Here is a 19,641-nt window from a genome sequence, read left to right on the forward strand (position 1 = left end):
TACACACAATAGGAGTCAATTGCACCTTTAAGACCAACTTAGTTTTATTCATAACGTAAGCTTTCATGTGCATGCACACTTCTTCAGACATTGTGGGGTTTGGAATGCCAAGTGGTACAAAGTTAAAAACCAATAGCAAGCGTGGGAAACCATAAAACAGTAACATGTCAGAATGTGAGAATGCCTGTTAATTATTTTATTGCTAATAAGCCTGAGTCAAAAAGAAGACATTTCTTTCCCAGAAGTTTTTCCTGTCCAACTAATTTACCTTTTAACATGTAACATAAATATATACATCATTCTATTTTGCCATTAGGAAAAAAATACATTACAATATACTGGAAGATGGGTTTAGTATATGTAATGAGATAAACAGCCAATATCTCTTGTTTGAGTATGTCAATACAAAAGCATCATTCTGATACACTATCCTAAAAGAGAAATACATTGGAATACTCTAGATATATTGCCATACTTGGTGAAAGTGGGTTTAGCATATGTGATGAAATAAAAAAAACCAAAAAACATCTTTGTTCAGTCCTGGGGAGGTGTTTGTTCCAAATTTCATAATAGTTTGTAATTCATCAATTCCCCTCTCCATTTGGTTCTTGAAGTTCTGAGAGTGGGTTTAGCATCTGTAATGAGATAAAAAACCAATATCCCTGTTCAGTCCTGGGGAGGTGTTTGTTCCAAGTTTCATAATAATTTGTAATTCAGCAATTTCTCTCTCCATTCTGTTCTTGAAGTTCCTTCAATTGCTGAATTACAAATTATTATGAAACTTGGAACAAACACCTCCCCAGAACTGAACAAAGAAGTTGTTGGGTTTTTTTTATCTCATTACATATGCTAAACCCACTTTCACCAAGTATGGCGATATATCCACAGTATTCCAATGTATTTCTCTTTTAGGATAGTGTATCAGAATGATGTTTTTGTATTGACATACTCAAACAAGGGATATTGGCTGTTTATCTCATTACATATACTAAACCCATCTTCCAGTATATTTTAATGTATTTTTTCCTAATGGCAAACTAGAATGATGTATATGTTTATGTTCTATGTTAAAAGATAAATTAGTTGGACAGGAAAAACTTCTGGGAAAGAAATGTCTTCTTTTTGACTCAGGTTTATTAGCAATAAAATAATGAACAGGCATTCTCACATTCTGACATGTTACTGTTTTATGGTTTCCCATGCTAATGCAACCCAGATCAAAGGTTTTCTGAATTTGTTAATTTAACTATTCTGCTATTGGTTTTTAACTTTGTACTACTTGGCATTCCAAAGCCCACCAGCTATATGTGACTCTGCTTACTGTGCCTCATTCCTCGTCTGAAGAAGTATGCATGCACACGAAAGCTTACGTTCTGAATAAAACTAAGTTGGTCTTAAAGGTGAAATTGACTCCTATTTTGTTCTACTATTTCAGACCAACATGGCTGCCTATTTGGATCTATAGACATACACACATGCTATAGAGAGTGAAGCATCAGAGTGCAATTATGAATTCTTCTCTCCTTCCCCTAATCAGACCCCTGTATACATAGAGCTTCCCCCTCCACTAAAATGAATGGAAAATTCTTTGGTTGAGGTTACTTCAAAACTTTTATATTTCCAGCAAAACTGATGGCTTGGGGAACCAAGCTGAATGCTGTTTCATGCTTCTGTGCAAAACTCAGGATAAAATCTTGGTCTTCAGTATTTTTAATACAAACAAAATAGATATCCTAGTAGCGGAAGAGGGGGGGTGGAGTTTGTCATTATGTAGCAGTGTCCACCGAACTCTTAGGAAACAAAGGAATTGCTAGGCAGGCTTCCGTGTCATGCATTATGGTCTGTCCCTTCTGGAGGTTCAGAGTTGCTATTTTTCCAGTTTCAACATCTCTCTGACCCATGCTTCACCTTCTCCTCCATTGTCAACACGGCCCTTGTCAAAATATTCAAGAAATCGTTGAACACCCAATCTAACAATAATAACAAATGATGCAAATTAAATTTCATATGGAAATTAGTGTAATTTACATAATTTGCTCTCCGCATAGAAATTAAGCTTTTTTTGTGTGCAATTTGGATTCCTTTTAATGCAGAGTACACCTTGCCCTGATGATCTCAGAAGCAGAAAAGTAGAGCACTTCCTTGCTCCCTTTGTTTCAGTATAAATGGATTTGAGGCCTCTGGGAGCACTTCCAAATGTGGAATTTTGTGAAGAGAAGCAAACAATGTGGCCATTGGCCTACTGGTGCCTGATGGAGGGGTTGTGGTTCAGCAGCTGAATATAAGCTTTGCCAGTAGAAAGTCCCAGGTTCAATCACTGCCATCTCCAGTTAGAGTGACATGGCTTTTAGAAGTGCCCCAGATTTTCCTTAGGCATTGATATGGTAAAGATTCCAAGATCACAAGAACATTTCACCACTGACTGCTAGAAGCTAGTGCTCAATTTTGACAGGCATTTCTTTGATCACCTTGGTCAAGTCTTAAATGATCTTGCTTCAAAATATCTGCAAAATGGAAGAAATAATGGCTTTCCTCACAGGACTAAGGATACAGGAGGCAAATATAATTATTTTAAAAACTTCACAAAAGTGCCACATAATTAGGACATCCCTTAATCTCACAAAAGAGAGACGGAGGGCCCCACCCCATCAGGAAGTCATTTTCCACTACATGATCATCTTGGATAATACTACATTTCTTTGTATGCATGCTTAGAGGCACCTTCAGCATGAATACTTTACAGTTTCCAGAACTCAGCCTTATGCTAACAGCAGAGTCTAAAGTTGTGTCTTGGTCCAAATAAGGGAGTGCTTAGTCCCTATCTACTACTAATTAAAAAAAGTTATCTTCAAAAGCCCACAGCTAAACATATTGCTCCTCTGTTCTCCCTGTTTCATGCAGCCTGTTAAAATCTTGCTTACTTTCCCCCACTAAAACTGATGAAAGGACCTGAAGTATCAGCAAGAATCTAGCCCCAAAGCAATTTCACTCAATTACCCCCAGAAACTTAATAGTCCTGGTAGCACCAAGACCCTGAGCTGCAGAGATAAGATCCTGGCAGGAACTGCAGGGTGATTAGAAACATAATTTATTATTAATAATAAACTACTGCCTGTACATTCAAAGCACTGAAAAAGCTGTAGAGGTTCTATCATTTTGGGTAGGGAAATTCAAGCTATTGCCTTGAACAGAAGCCATTCCATATTCATGTGGCACTAAAATTATTTTTCTGTTGAGGGATATAAGAGCTTGATATCAAAGGTCCCAATCTTCAACAAACCCACACCTTTACTACTATGTTGCCACTTTTTATTTCTTTTAAAATGACATAAAATTCTTTCTTCCAATAATTCACATTTTTATGATATATGATATATGAATTTTTAAGCAGACATGTTAAATTCAACAGAATTACTCAATATAAAACATACTTATATTAGACAGTCAGGGGATTCTTGTTGCAGATTATTCCTGGATTCTCGTTTGCTTTGCATATATAACAGTGCACTAAAGGCAATCTTGTTCACAGTTCCTGGGCCATAAGTCATACGTCACTTTCAGTCAAGCTGTCACTTTGAAATGTGGCAAAGTACCAACCTTAATTCAGGTCGTCAGCAATCTGCAGGATCTGCCAGTTAGAGGATATGTCACTGTCTGATGTTCCTTCATCCGCCATCTTCATTTTGCATCTGATGTCAGGGGAGGAAATAAGTGACCAAATAAGACTAGGAAGAATAGAAGCATCAAATCTTGTATTCTCTCTCTCTTTTTTTTGTTAGTTTGTTTTGGTTACTCCAAGAAATTAACATTGTGACTTCAGCAGAAGTATTAGAGAAGCTAGTTGACCACTGGCAGCACAGAAATGGCACACAGCAGGGATAGGCAACCATTTTCATTCAAGTGCCCCAACCCCTCCCCACAATGTCTACTAGTAAGATATTGATAAACTTGTAAACAAATGGGAAGAAATTATGTTTATATTTGGCTAAACACACCAGAAGCAACCCAAGTTTCAGCAGCACTGCCAGTACCTCCAGGGCTCACTGTGGTTCCAGCTGGTGTTTGCCCAGACAGTGATGGGGATCATCTATGCTTGATAGCTCTCATGTTTCTGCCCCAGCAGTACTGGCAGCACCTCAGCACCTTGTCTCGGTTCCTCAGGCAGAGAACCAGTCCTCTGTGCTGAGCAAAATGGTTTGGCATGCCACTTTCCAGCACTTATGACAGCTAATACAAAACATTATAAATATAAGCAGGTTCACAGTGTGATCCTAAGCAAAGTTGATTCTTTCTAAGCTAATTAAATTCAATGGATAGAAGGTTGTGACTCTGCTTAGGACTGCACTGCCAGCGTCTTACACAAATAGTACCACTAAAAGAAAGTACCACCGAGGAAAGACTGAAGATCAGGGATATTATTCCTACAGCATCCAACTATGATCCATATTCATTGGTCCATTTTAGAGGGTAGCCAAAAACTTGGGATTGTCTCTGAAGGTCTGCCAGCTAGGACCTTGTATGCAAAAGCACTTGTATACAAATCCATAACTAAGTCAAATAAGCAGATTGAGAATCAGAGGTTGATATGGAAAAGGGGGCAGGAATTTGCAACTGTTTAGAATCGTAGAATCATAGAGTAGGAAGGGACCTCCAGGGTCATCTAGTCCAAACACATGCACAATGTAGGAAATTCACAAATACTTCCCCTCCTAAATTCACAAGATCAGCATTGCTGTCAGATGACCGTCTAGACTCTTTTAAAAAACCTCCAAAAAAGGAGAGCCCACCACCTTCTGAGGAAGCCTGTTCCACTGAGGAACTGCTCTAACTGTCAGGAAGTTCTTCCTGATGTTGAGCTGGAAACTCTTTTGATTTAATTTCAACCCATTGGTTCTGGTCCTACCTTCTGGGGTCACAGAAAACAATTCTGCACCATCCTCTATATCAAGATTTCCCAAACTTCCCCCCCACCCCCATGGCTCGGTTATTTTTACACTTCTCCTTCATGGCCCGCTAAAATTTGGGGGTGGAGCCAAGAGATAGGAAATGATGTACAAACATGCTTAAAACTTTTGCAATATTTTGTTTAGGAAAGGTAGGAGAATAGTGGGATTTTGCAATGCAATTTTAAAAATAAAACATCAAGAAAAAGCACAAGGACCACACAGCAGAAAACTAAAAATTTTAAATGCTCTCAGCCTGGGAAAACATGAAATGGCAGGTCATTTCAAGCTTCTCCCCCCCCCCCCCCCCATCTACTCAGATTAGCAATGGGAAGGAAGGAGATGGGAAAAGAATGACAGAGAGAGAGCGAAAGGAGGGAGGAAGGAAGACAGGCGAAAAGACTGACTGAGAGAGAGAAAGAGAGGAAGGAAGTGATAAGAAAGAAAGAAAGAAAGAAAGAAAGAAAGAAAGAAAGAAAGAAAGAAAGAAAGAAAGAAAGAAAGAAAGAAAGAAAGAAAGAAAGAAAGAAAGAAAGAAAGAAAGAAAGGAAAACATGAAATGCCAGGGCATTTCAAGCTTCTTCCCCCCCGCCCTCCCCCAGGTGTACTCAGATTAACAATGGGAAGGAGGCAAGGAAGGGCAGGAGGAAGGAAGGAGGGAGGGAGACAGGGGAAAAGACTGACAGAGAGAGAAGGAGAGAGAGAGAAAGAAAGAAAGATCAATCCCAGAATTGCCCTGGGAAGCTGTGGGTGCTGCCAGCTGGTGGGATTCCGTTGCAGGCAGAGTTTCCCTGTTTGCCTTTTGCTCTGGGGCTCTCCAGAGAGAAAGGCTCCAGATGGGGTGGGGGGGATGTTGAAGCCAGGAGAGTGACAGAACCCTTCACCAATAAGGGCAGCCCCTTTTGCTTCCTTCTCGGCTGCGCTTCCAACAACTGGGCTTCCCCCCTTTCCTGGCTTCTCCCCTCCTGTCCCCCCTTCCCCGTCTTTCTCACTCCTTCCTGATGCCCTTCCAATATCAAAACGGTGCAAAGACCGGGGAGAAATACATGCCTCGATTAAAAACGTTTGTGTCAATTTCTCCCCCTGTTTTTCAGATGCATTTGAAAGACAGGATTTGGGTTTTCTGGGAACACAAAGGTGGGAAAGAGTTGCAGTCGGCCAGATCCACTACAGGCCCAACATTTGGGTGGAGGGAAGGATAGGGAGAGACAAGACTTGGTGATCCCCTGGCATTGTCCAACAAGCGTGGTTTTGAGGTCACTTCATTTAGAAGGCCAGAGAAAACCGTTCCCTTGGCTCCCATTCGGTGGCATCCACAGGGTCGTCATCCTCGGAGAGGCCAGTCGGGGTGGGTGAGGTTCCTTTGGAGCTGCATCTTCCCATGGGTGGTGGAGCCAAAGGCTGGGTGCACTTTCCTTCCTTGTGCAACCCGATGGATGGTGAAGGCGAAAGTGGTGAAGGGAAACAGTGACCGGTGAAGGGATCAAGAAGCTGTGCAGGCACAGTGGAAGCTTGACGAAGCTGGCTTGGTCCGCTTGACCTAGCTGGGGGAAGCCCATTGGAAGGCCAGCTGGGACCTGGTTGGGGAGGGAACTAGGGAGGCCATTGCCTTTCCCCTTGCCCTGGCTGCTGCTGCTCTACTTTCTTCCCTCTGACCTTGGAGCCCTTCCTGTGGGCCCTGCTGCTCCGCAGAAGCGAAGGCAGCCCCCAGCAGTGGCAATGGAGAGGGCGGGCGACTCGAGTGTTTTCTGGATGCCACCAGCAGCAGCCTGCCGATGGGAGCCTCTGCCCTGATCCCTGAAGGGCTCCGGCCTTGGCCAGTGATTTGCCGGCCAAGGCTGCTGCTAATGGTGGTCTCCCTGCCTGCCGCTTCCCCCACGGCTGACTCTGGGGCAGCCCATGGCCCATAGGAGGAGGAGGGAAAAGACTACCAGAAAGAGTGGGGGGGGGGGAGGAAGGAAGGAAGACAGGGGAAAAGACTGCCTGACAGAAAGAGAGTGGCATGCCTTTACACAGCCCAGAGTGACAGGTCAGACACAGAAATTGCCAGGGGGGGAGGGAGGGAGGAGGAGGCATGGGGAGCACAATGCTGTGGGGGGAGGTGCAGGTAGGCCCCACAACCTGGCATTGAGGCCTGCGTGGCCCGGTGCCGGGTCGCGATCCTGCCATTGGGAAACACAGGGAAATGACAGTCCTTCAAGTACTTGAAGAGTACTCATATTACCTTTCAGCTACCTCCTCTCCAGGCTGAACATGCCCAACTCCTTCAATCTTTCTTCATAGGACTTGGTCTCCAGACCCCTCACCATCTTCGTCGCCCTCTATTCCAGCTTATCTATATCCTTCTTAAAATGTGGTGCCCAAAACTGAACACAATACTCCAGGTGATGTCTTACCAGAGCAGAGTAAAGCAATACCATCACTTCACATGATCTGGACACTATACTTCTGTTGATACAGCCCAAAATTGCATTTGCCTTTTTAGCCACCAAATCACACTGCTGACTCACGTTCAGCATATAGTCCACTAAAACCCCTAGATACTTTTCAAACATACTACTGCTAAGACAAGTCTTCCCCATCCTATAACCATGCATTGGATTTTTCCTACCTAAATGAATACCCTTACATTTATCCCTATTAAAATTCATTTTATTGGTTTTAGCCCAGTTTTCCAGCCTGTCAATATCATCCTGGATCCTGTTTCTGTCTTCTTTCGCTCCAATTTAGTATAATCTACAAATTTAATAATCATTCCCTCTATTCCTTCATCCAAATAATTTATAAAGATGTTGAACAAAACAGGTCCCAAGACAGATCCTTGAGGCACTCCACTTGTCATTCCTCTCCAAGAGGATGAGGAACCACTCACAAGCACTCTTTGGGTGCAATCCGTCAACCAGTTACAAATCCACCTAATGGTAACAGGATCCAAACCACATTTTACCAACTTGTCAACAAAGGTAATATGTGGAACCTTATCAAAAGCCTTACTGAAATCAAGATAAATGATGTCTATAGCATTCCCCTGATCCAGCAAAAAAGAGATCAGGTTAGTCTGACATGACTTGTTCTTGAGAAACCCATGTTGGCTCTTAGGAATCACAGCCATCCTTCCTAAATGTTCCAGGACTAACTGACTGATTATTTGTTCTAAAACTTTTCCAGGTATAGATGTCAAGCTGACAGATTAGTGGTTACCTGAATCCTCTTCTTTCCCTTCTTGAAGATGGGGACATTTGCCTGCCTCCAGTCTTCTGGCACCTCACCAGTTCTCCAAGAATTCTCAAAAATAATGGCCAGAGGCTCAGAAATTACATCTGCAAGCTCTTGGATGCAGTTCATCTGGCCCTGAGGACTTAGTTTCATTTAAAGAAACTAGGTGTTTATGTTCTCCCCTTATGCTAATCCTAGGTTGGAACTTCATGCCCTCATTATATGTTCTGTTTTTGCCATGTTGAGCAGACTGAGGAAAAGTAGGAATTGAGCAATGCTGCCCTCTCTTCATCACTTGTTACAATTTCACTTTCCTGCCCTCGCACCAGGCGTACCATGTCCTTGGTCTTTTTTTTTTACTCTGAACATAAGTAACCCTTTTTTGTTGTTTTTGAAACTTTGCTGATCTGTCAACTTTACGATATAATGTAAAGTCAGTATTATGTCATACTGAGCTTTAGGTTTCCTAACTTTTTCTCTACAAGCACTGGTGATTTGTTTATATTCATTCTTGGTTATAAGGCCCTCCTTTCAATTCTTAAAGGAGTCTATTTCTCAAGTCTTTAGAGAGCTGTTGATGGAGTCAACTCAGCTTCTTTAGGCTTCTTTTCCATTTTTTTCTTCTCACAAGAATTATCTGTGATTGTGCTTTCAGTATTTCACTTTTCAGAAATTCTCACTCCTCCTGAACCCCCTTCTTCCTAAGTATTTCTGACAATGGGATTTTATACAGCATAATTCTAAGTTTGTCTTTCAGAAGTCTAACCTATAAGTTTGACTACATATAGCTTATTCCTTCCCTAAGGCTGTAAATTCCAAAAACACATGGTCACAACTGCCCAGGGTGCCCACTATTTCCACTTCTTCAATCAATTCTTCCTTGTTGGTGAGAATCAGATCCAAGATAGCAGATCCCCTTCACTTTCTTCTTCACTTTCTGGAAAAGGAAGTTGTCAGCAAGACAAGTCAGGAATCTATTTGACCTTTCATTTTCAGCAGAGTTGGACTTCCAACAGATGTCCGGGTAATTGAAATCTCCCATGATCATTGTGTCCCTTCTCTTGGAGAACTTTGCAATCTGTTGTAGGAGTATCTCATCCAAGTCCTCTGCCTGGCTTGGTGGTCTATAGCAGACCCCCACTATAATATTACTGTTATTTCTTACTCCTTTTATTTTTACCCAGAGACTCTCAACTGAGCTGCCATGCTCATATTCACATCAGATTTATTTCCTCACAATTATATACCTCCTTCACATATAATGCTATGCCTCCACCCTTTCTTATTTGTCTATCTCTTTTAAATAGGTTGTACCCCTGGATCCTAATATTCCAATTGTGAGTGTCATCCCACCATGTTTCAGTAAGGCCTATTATGTCACAGTTTCCTTCCTGTATTAGGACTTCTAGTTCCTCCTGTTTGTTTCGCATACTCTGAGCATTAGTGCAGAGACATCGGAATCCATGTTTTATGCATCCTGAGGGTTTTGTTTCTGAACATATCTGCAAGGTAATGTTACCTAGCATATGCACCACTCTCTGCAAAGCTTTAGTGTTCTTATCTCCAGTTACTGACATCCCATGAGGCTTGTCTCGCTCTTCCATGCAATTTAGTTTAAAGCCCTCCTTATTACATTAGCAATGCTGTTAAATACCCTTTTTCCTACCGTCATAAGGTGCAAACCATCTCCCGACAGAAGACCACCATCTTGAAAGCGTAAGCCATGGTCCAGAAATCCAAATCTTTCCTGACAACACCATCAATGCAGCCAGTCATTTATTTGAAGTATTCTTCTTTCTCAACCTAAGCCATGGCCTTCAACAGGGAGAACTGACAAAAACAATCCTTCACCTTCTGACCCAGAGCCACATAGTCTCTTTTAATATGTTCAGGGCTGCAATGAGCAGTATCATTTGTTCCTATGTGGATCAGCAAGAAAGGATAATAATCCATTGGCTTGATTAATCTCCCTATCCATTCTGTCACTTTCTGGATGCGTGCACCCAGTAGACAGCAGACCTCTTTGGATGACAGGTCTGGTCGGCACACTTTGGGCTCTATCCCTCTGAACAAGAATTCTCCAATGACCACCACCCTCATCTTCCTATATTGGAGAGCAGAAGCTCCAGGCTTCTTATCCATAAGATCTTGAGAAACTTTCTTCAAGCTTCATGGAGGCTGGGGAAATAGCCCTTGTTCCAATGGTTCAGAGTCAGTATTTGTGGGAAGATCCTGGAACCAATTGCTGAGCAGCAGAGGTTCAGAACATCTTCTGATTTTCCTGCTCATAATTTCATGAACCCTCCTCCTATGTTGGGTTCTCTTCCAGTTGCTGAGACATCGCTTCCTCTTCCTCCTGTTGTCCTTTCAAGAGTGCTTCATGGGTTCTATCAAGAAAATCCTCAACTTCCTTTATACACAGTAGTGTGAACAATCCTGCCTCCAGTCCCTGTATCTTCTCCTCCTGCAGGGCTACTAACTTCCTACAAGTGTAATTGCGGCTACTCTCAGGTAGAAATACAAACATCCCACAGACATGACACTTCACTGCCTCGACTCCTTCACCAGCCATGTCACTGCAATCCATTTCCAAATTTACTCCAGTCCCCTTATCTTCTCCTCCAGCAGGGCTACTAACTTCCTACAAGTGTAATTGCAGCTATTCTCAGGTAGAAATACAAACATTACATGTCACTGCCTCAACTCCTTCACCAGTCATGCTGCTGCAATCCATTTCCAAATTCATTCTTTATCTTGACTTTCCTGTAAATTCCACTTCCAACTGCCAGCTGAGACTACTTCTGAGGAACTACCTACCTTCCTACAGAACCCCAAGGCTAAGAGCCAGAGGCCAAGAGCCTGTGTGTAGGAGGAACTGGATAAGCAGAACACAACATAATACCTAAAGAGGCCACAAACTTCTAAAATGTGGGAGATGTTTTGTTTGTTTGTTTTACAAAATGCATGCCCCACCTTTCGGCACTCATAAGGGTCATCAAGGTGGCTAACATATTAAAACAGGCATAATAAAATCACTTCTTAAAAACCATTAAAACCAACAAGAAAGACGTAGTTAAGACTAGAGCTAAAATACATTTTAAATCCTCAGAGCATCAACTAAAACACTGGTCAGGAAGGAAGGATCACTGAGAGAATGCCAAATGAAGCAAAAAAAGTCTTCACCTTGTGGTGGAAGATGGCAACAGAAAAGGGCAGATGAATCTCCTTGGGAGAAAATTCCAGAGTGTCAGTGTCATGACTAAGTCATGGGTTGCCACCTGCCTAATTCCAGAAGGTAGGAGCACTAGAAGTAGGGGCTCAGAAAATGACCATAATGGGCATCCAAAAATACTGATGGGCAGTAGACTCAAGATGGACAATATAAAATACTTCTTTACACAATGAGTTATTAAAATGCGGAATTTGCTGCCAGTGGTTGTAGTGATGGCCACAGGCATAGAGAGCTGTAAAATGGGATTAGACTGTCGTGGAGAATAGGTCTATTAGTGGCTACCAGCCATAGTAAGGGAACCTCAATATTCATAGACAATTACCTGAATTACCAGTTCCAGGAAGCAACATCAGGGAAGGCCTCAACCTCTATGCCCTGTTGTTGGACCTCCAGAGGAACTAGTTGGCACTGTATAAGACAGAATGTCAGACTAGATGGATCACTGGTCTCATCCAGCAGAGCTTTTCTTATGTTCTCATGTAAGGTAGATTCATATAGGAGCAGGTGGTCTCAGGTGCATTGATACCAAACCATAATGGCTTTAAAGGTAAACACCAGCATCTTTAATTGTACTTGGAAAAGATTGGGAGCCAGTGTAGATGAGTTGAATGATATGGTTTCTGTGACCCACTCCAGTCAACTTCCTGGCTGTGGCAAGCGCAGCCCCAAGTAGAGTGCATTATAGTAATCTAACCAGGGCACGCACCACAGATAGCACCAGCATCAGAAATAACAGAAGTGTGAGGAATGCAGAAGAGTCTGGTGGACATTTATATCGGAGCTTTCCATTTCCTTCTCTTTCACCACATTTCATTTTGCTGTACTCCATCCCTGCTGCTATCTTTCTGGCACCTTCTCTGGTAAGCTTCAGGTGTATTTTTAAAAGATTTTCTTGACCTGGATAGCTGGTAATGAATGTGTTCAGAGCAGGAAAAGGAAAGATTGCTGCTATACTGAGATTTATTTTATATCTTGTAGAATTTTTATTTTTATTTTTTCAGTTGAACTGTATTCTTTTAAGTATTGATGCTGGCATAAATTCTGCTAATAATGCTGATGGCCCTGACATGGATGACCCAGTTTAGCCCAATCTCATCAGATCCCAGAAACTAAGCAGGATCAGTCAGTTTGGATCAGATTCCACCATGGAAGTCCAGGGTCCTATGCAGAGGCAGGCAATGACAAACCACCTCTGAATCTCTCTTGCCTTGAAAACCCTACAGCAGGGGTGGCCAACGGTAGCTCTCCAGATGTTTTTTGCCTACAACTCCCATCTGCCCAGCCAGCATGGCCAATGGCTGAGGCTGATGGGAGTTGTAGGCAAAAAACATCTGGAGAGCTATCGTTGGCCACCCCTGCCCTACAGGATCACCATAAGTTGGCTGTGACTTGATGGCACATTCTACCACCACCACTAGTGCTGATTATATTGCCTCTGTTCTTGGTGATTATCGTGTAATTTTTATTTTGTGTGCAATCTCAAAAACCTTATGGCTCATAGGCAGTACGGACCTGAAAGAAGGAGAGATAAATGTTTTGTCCTATAAAATGAGATCACTCAAAATGAAACTTAACATAAGGCTGGAGGTGATACTGGGAAAGGGTATCCACAGTATCCACATTGCTGGAGATGTTACTTTACAAACATACAATCATACAGTGCACCTCCTAACTCAAGTAATCATCCTTAGGGACTGGAACCATCAAAAAGATCAGGGTCAGAGTATTCTGGTACAATTTAATTAAATTTAGAAAGAAGACAGCTGGAACATGTAACAGAGCTCATCCAAAACCTAGCTGAATCACAGCTTTTAATGCATGCAGCAAATCTGGCAGAAGTTTATAGGCTTATCTAGAAAAGAACCTGATATTGATTTCATGTACCAGATTTCCAAAGAGTGCTAATTAAATGAAACAATCCATAGTAATCTGAATTTGCAATGAAGGCATTAGTATTTTAATTGCTCTTTCTCATGAACATTTTCTTTTTAAAAAAAAAACACAATTGTTTTCAGCCACACTGGAATAATGTTTCTGTACTTTGGATATTTAAAGCATGAGTATTTTTTAAAAGCATGAGTGAATCTATGGTACTTTCAGCTATTTCATTTATTGTTGATATAAAAAGCACAGCTTGGGAGTAACATATGAAGAAGTTCAGAGTTAAAAAAAGCATGGTACTAGAACTGATCGATGCAAAGTCTCAGATGTATTTCTGATGTAGGATCAAAGAGGACACAGTGACAACAGGGTTATTTTATAATGATTTTGCTCTTGTGATCTTTGTTCTTGCATTGTGCATCTCAACAGAACGAACTAAAACAAAAAGCGACAGTAAAGAATCACTCGTCGGCCTGAGAAAACTTCAATCCTTTTATTTCCTCCCAAACAATTGATCATCTGAGTTGCTCAGGTTTGGCTACAGCATGTTACCCTTGACCACAGATGCTAGACAAAAACTGAAACTTAAACAGCTCACTTATCAAATCCCAGCCAGTCAGAATGATGTTGTTTTGTTCAGCAGGATTCTGGGTTTTAGCCCTATCAAGTCTATTAGAAAAACTGTATAACCTGGCCTCTCCAAAGCTTGTGTGGGCTTCAAAATAAAATAAAATAAAATAAAAGCAGCAAAACAAATTAAAAACAATCATCAATAGTTACAGCAGCATAGGGCTACAAGACCCACTTAGCAACATTGAGCCTGGTAAACAACACACACATGAACACACATGGAGCTGCCTTTTACTGAATCAGACTATTGGTTCATTGAAGTTTGTGTGTAATTTGGTGTAGTGGTTAAGTGTGCGGACTCTTATCTGGGAGAACCGGGTTTGATTCCCCACTCCTCCACTTGCACCTGCTAGCATGGCCTTGGGTCAGCCATAGCTCTGGCAGAGGTTGTCCTTGAAAGGGCAGCTGCTGTGAGAGCCCTCTCCAGCCCCACCCACCTCACAGGGTGTCTGTTGTGGGGGAGGAAGGTAAAGGAGATTGTGAGCCACTCTGAGACTCTTCAGAGTGGAGGGCGGGATATAAATCCAATATCTTCTTCTTCTTTGTGCTGTCTACTTAAAATCGCAGTGGCTTTCCAGAGTTTCAGGTGGAGGTCTTTCACATCACCCACTACTTCATAATTAACTAGAGATACTGGGGATTCAATCTGAGACCTTCTGCATGCCAAGATATTCTACCACTGAGCCATGGCTCAACAAGGAGTGCTGCCTGAGGCCTATATCCCCCAGCTTTTAGTCCTGCTGGTCACTATCTTCTGCCACTCCTCACTTTTCCACACTAGTCTTCACCGTTCCCTTTACTACCCAGGAGCTGGACCATCCAATGCTCTTTCTCTCCTCATTCCCAATGCATCTTGTGGCAAGCCCATTGGGTTTTTCAGACTCTCATACTTGACAAGTATTTTGAAAGCCCAACAAAGCATTCACGGTTTGTCTTTATGGTGCTTTGGTAATGAAAAGGGCAGGATTATTCACTTGTCTCAAGAGTGAGAGGGTGGGGAGAGGGCAAAGCAATACTGACAGTGGCAAGACTACCTTCTCAAATCCACCATCTGAGGCTATCGCCTCACCTACTCTTGTTGTAGAGCTAGCCATACCTATCCTTTTCAGAAAGGTCTATGCATCTTCTCAGTTGCAAAGGGTTGATAGGTCATTATGGTACAAGCCCTGCTACTTTCATGACCTCCCCTTGGAATATGGATGCTTAGACTTGGGAAAGTCTTTGAAATATAGACAATGCTTTGAACTTTTTTATTTCCCTGGAAGCCATTTGAAAGAAGCTCCCATTACAGCAAAACATCCTCTAGGTTAATTTCTCATTCATTTATAAACAGAAGTAGCAACATCTGGGACTCATCATCTCCTCCTGTTCTGCTGATCCACTGGTGAGCAGAAAATATTATGAATTTCAGATTCTCACATACGATAGTCTCTATGGATATGAAAATGTTGTGATGGAGGCCCCCCAGCAAGTGATTCCCTGCTATAGCTAGAAAAGGCAACCCAGCAAAAGAAAGACATGATTTAAAAAGCTATGGCATTTAGGGATTTCTGCAGCAACAGCAATCATTTTTTATACCAGGTTCAGAGCAACCATTTTTCCCACCAGGTCCAGAGCTGCAATATTGGTCACATGAGCACCTGCTCAGCTTTTCTCCAAGACGAATTCTTATACGTGTAAATTAGAACAATTGCTCACTTGACAAAATCACAGAAAACTTCCTGCGAAGTGCACAGCACAGTGAGGAACATCTGAAGACCTTTTCTCATCAGAGTCCTCCTACAAACAATAAAGGGCAACTATGTACTATTGGTGGCAATTTCTTCTAGGTAAAAGGACTCAATTGTTTAATCAGTGCCTTTTAAACAGTGGTTACCAGCAGCCTGTAAGTTCAAAGTGTTTAATGCAGAGCACATCCTGTCACTTAAATGGGCCTTGATGTAATGATAGCCAAGTCATCATGCATACAAAGTAACTTGGACCACTTTTGAAAATGTTTACCTGGTACATATAACTCTCACAAACAAGGCCTGGCAAGTCCCTACCCAGCAGAAAGCACCACTCAATAGATAAATCCAGACCTCTTTTTGTAGAAAAAGCCCTGCAGGGACTTATTTGCCCATTAGGCCATGCCCCCTTGACATCACCAGGAATTATGTCACCCATTCAGTAGATTACTTTCCGCATATTGAAACAGAAGAGTACAGTGCCATCAGCTGCATTTCATGGATGTGTGTTCTCACACAGCCCAATGAGAGACCTTTTTCACCCCCCCCCCTAAAAAAAAACCCCATGGACCTGTCATCTCTGTCGATTGCTCCAATTCTTTCAATAGTAAGCAAACCAATCAGTCATTTATAAATAATGTGTTTTTAAGAAATATTAACATTTAGTGTTCATTTTAGTTCATGCTACTAAATTAGTTCATGTTTCTGAGTTTTTACACAGCATACTGGGAGATGCAGTCCCCACATAATATCATTGCTTTACTCTTACTTTTATAGTCTGCCTTTCTCATTGGGACTCAAGCTGGAATGTGCAGTGTATATGTGATTCTGAATATGGCCCTAGATGCAGACTGATAAATTCCCAGAACATGGCTATGTAAAAATTTGAGAAATATTTCTGCACACTTGGGAGGACACCCAGAGTTGCAGAAAAATCTTATACATTTAAAACATTGGGGAAGTGTTTTACACACACACACACACACACACACACACACACACACACAAATAAAAAAACCCAAAAGGAAAAGTGTTGTCCACAGCACAGACAATGTAAAATCAAAACGATTCTTGGCTGCCATTGCAATTGCCGAGCTTCTCTTGGGAGAAGATGCTCATGGGAGGCTCCGTGTCTCTCGCTCACTTTGCAAGTTCACTTGAGGCTGGATGTGGCAGAGAGGATGGACCATGTGGACTGGGACTGCATGGCTGCCTAGTGCCTTCTCTCTGACAGAGACCATTTTTTTTTGAGCTGGAACCCTGGCCAAGCCAGTCATGGATAATTTATTTATCTAGAATATTTTTCTGAACACCAGTGCTAAGGCAACATCAAGGAAGGCATTAGCCTCCATAATCTGTTTGTTGGCCCTCCAGGGCAACTGATTGGCCATTGTGTGAAACAGGATGTGGGTCTGATCCACTGGTCTGATCTCTTCTTATATGGTCTCTTTATTTCTGTCCTATTTTTCTGTGGGTTTTTTGAGAGCATTCAAGGATATGCACAATTTTAAAACAAACTGTAACTGATGTAAAACATGTACATTATAAAACCTAAAAATAACAGTCACTGCACAGCTCCAGTAATGACTAAAATCAGCTTTAAAACAGCAAGCCAATAAATAAAAGGAGCTGAAAGCAGTTTATAACTTATTCAGACACTGTCTTTTGGGGATACTATCAAGAAACCGCCTTGTACTGAGTCAAGCCAACCATCTACCTAACACATGATTCAGGCAGCAGACTGTTCTCTAGGGCTCAGACAAGTATAATTGTCAGAAGAAACAGAAGCCTCAACCTGGTCCTTATAGTGATGGAACAGAGACAGTATTGGTTTTTTTTGCAGGGTCTAGAAAAGAATAAACAGACCAATTTTTTTTTTAAAAAAAAAAAAACCCCAACAAACTGTAATACAAATGGCATAGTCAAATAAAAATAATCTAAACTGAGAAATTTTTGAGAAGGAACTCCTGGAGGGACAAAGCACAGCACTTGGACCCCTAAAGAGCTCAAATTGTTCATGAATCCCAAAGTACAAGCACCAAAAAATTTAATTCTGACTCAATATTTCTTCATGGTGAGGACATAGAATTCCCCATACTTTATTATGCTGTGTGAACTGAGCAGCATCTGTCACCCTGTACCCTAATTAAATATTGTCTTTAGAGATGCACTATCTTACCTTAAGTTGTTTCACCTGTATTTTATTTCTTTCCTTGAAAGTCCTTGATTGTTTCACTTGACCAAAAATCTCCAAATTCATTTTTAAAAAAGTGTTTGTCAATTGTCCTTTCATTTCTCTATACAACTTATTATAATGTATGTATAGTTATGTCTCCAAATTCACTCTGAAATTATGATTTGGGCAAAATGTAAGTTGTAACCTAAATTCACCACTGAGAATTTCTACTAATTTTTTTTTTAAATGGTGTGGATTCTCTATCAGTTCCTTAGACATTGTTTCTGATTAGGAAGCTCCGAAAAGATCTCAAGTTTCTCTTTAGGCAACATGTGATGGCTGCTGTGTATTTGAGGGCAGTGTATTTGAGGGCAGAGTCCTGAATTTGGGTTTCCAGAAGTGTAGCATACCTACTTTATTTGTTAATTTGGCCTTAATACTGACATTGTCTTGGAAGGCTGCCTCCAGAAACCAGTCAGCATTATCTTTTGTCTTCTGTTCTTTTTGCAAGAACAAAGTAGAGATGCTGTATTTTACTGTGACAGCAGGGCCATTTTACTTGAGCCTTATTGCATTTGATAGTTACCTTTAGGGAATGTCTTTTCCAATTGTTTATTCTCAAAGGCTCCTGTCAGTTCAAAATGTGAAAGATAAAGGGAAACCCTGAAATCTGCTGATATGGGTGCCAGACTCCAGTGTATTGATGCTTTTTAAAAGATTATTGGCATCTTATCTGGACCATGATAACCAAAGGACAAAACATATATTTCATTGTTACAAAAGGTTTATTAGTAGCAAAGTACTGCTTTGTTTAGTATCAAGACTATGCTATATGCTATATAAAACCCATAGGAAGAGAATTTGTCAAAGAAAAAAGAACTTTCACTCCTATTATTAGAGATGATAAGGTGTTTTCACATTTGAAAATGAAAACTCATACCCCTTATGAACAGGGCTGTCAAGGCTTCAGATGTTTCCCAAGATACCTGATCAGTTTGACTGAAGGTGACTTACCACTTCCTTCCTGGGTGCAAAGCCTTTGAGAAGGAAAAAAAAGGATTCTCAGCTAGACAACTACCTGGAGGTTTCTCTTTCCTGCTGGGTTGTTCACTGGTGAGATTGGCTGGTGTCTAATGCAGAGAAAGAAATGATGCCCACAAGGACCAAGATGTTCTCAGTAGCACAGACATTCCTCAAAGGGCCTGATTGCCAACACTATACTTTTAAGAAGCAAGATACTGGAGCTGGCTAAAAGCATGAGGGATCCAGGGACTTATTACATTCTGATAAAACCATGCTGTTGTTATTTGAATTCTTCTTAAAACATGCCAAAGAAAACCACAGCATGACAGTTGGGACTGTCTGTCTGTCCACTTGACTGACTGCTAATTTCCAGCATTTTGTCAAATTTTCAAAAATTCCATCACATTTTAGTCGGATGGAAATTGACAGATTTTCTGACAAAGAAACTGAACCCAAGACAGGAGTAATGAGATGAAGGGACAGATCTGATTATCAAGCTAGTTACCATAAGAAGAAGTCAATTTTTTTTCCTTCACTGCAATGAGGTCACCAAGTGAACCTCTTTCTCCCATATAAGTTCATAGTTCTGTTTCATAAGAAAAAGAAGCACAAGGAATAAAAGCCAATATGATGTGATGATTGAGAGTGCTGGACTCTAATCTGTACAACTAGGATTGATTCTCCATTCCTCTACATCAGTGATGGCTAACCTTTTCAGTTTGGTGTGTCGAAAATCGGGAAAAAGTGTAGTCTTCCTCGGGTCGCGTGTCACTTCACCGTGTCACTTCAACCACACTCACCAAATGAGGGAGC

The sequence above is a fragment of the Heteronotia binoei genome, chromosome 4 (genome assembly GCF_032191835.1).
Source record: "Heteronotia binoei isolate CCM8104 ecotype False Entrance Well chromosome 4, APGP_CSIRO_Hbin_v1, whole genome shotgun sequence".
NCBI classification, from domain to species: Eukaryota; Metazoa; Chordata; class Lepidosauria; order Squamata; family Gekkonidae; genus Heteronotia; species Heteronotia binoei.